Source organism: Malurus melanocephalus, unplaced genomic scaffold (assembly GCF_030028575.1).
Source record: "Malurus melanocephalus ecotype Western Australia unplaced genomic scaffold, MMel_1.1 scaffold_60, whole genome shotgun sequence".
Taxonomy (NCBI): Eukaryota; Metazoa; Chordata; class Aves; order Passeriformes; family Maluridae; genus Malurus; species Malurus melanocephalus.
The window spans coordinates 1,968,045-1,968,425 of record NW_026623292.1 but is presented as its reverse complement, the minus strand read 5'-3'; positions in this window follow the sequence as shown (position 1 = coordinate 1,968,425).

Sequence of the window (381 nt, the reverse complement as noted above, 5' to 3'; positions counted from 1 at the left end):
GAAAAGGGGAGAACAAAACAACAATCCTGTACTTTGGCTGTTTTCCACCGTACAACAATATTTGTGAAACCAAGTTAGAACATGTGGTTTTTATGGGTGGACAGCTATGATGGGTACTCAACCAGATGGGTAAAAACCTGATTGGGTGACGAGGCTGAGAGAATAGTGGTWAATGGGTCACACCTCGCTGGAGTGAGTGTTACTGGAGTATCTCTGGGCTCCATCCTGCTTCATGTTTTTGGCCTGGAGGAGGGAATGCAATTCACCTTCATTCACACGGCAGAGTCAAATAAAGGGAACAAATGGATATTCTGGAGGGTCAGGCTCTTGTTCAGGACAGCCTATACATGCTGAAGGAAGAGGCCAATAAGAGCTGTATGA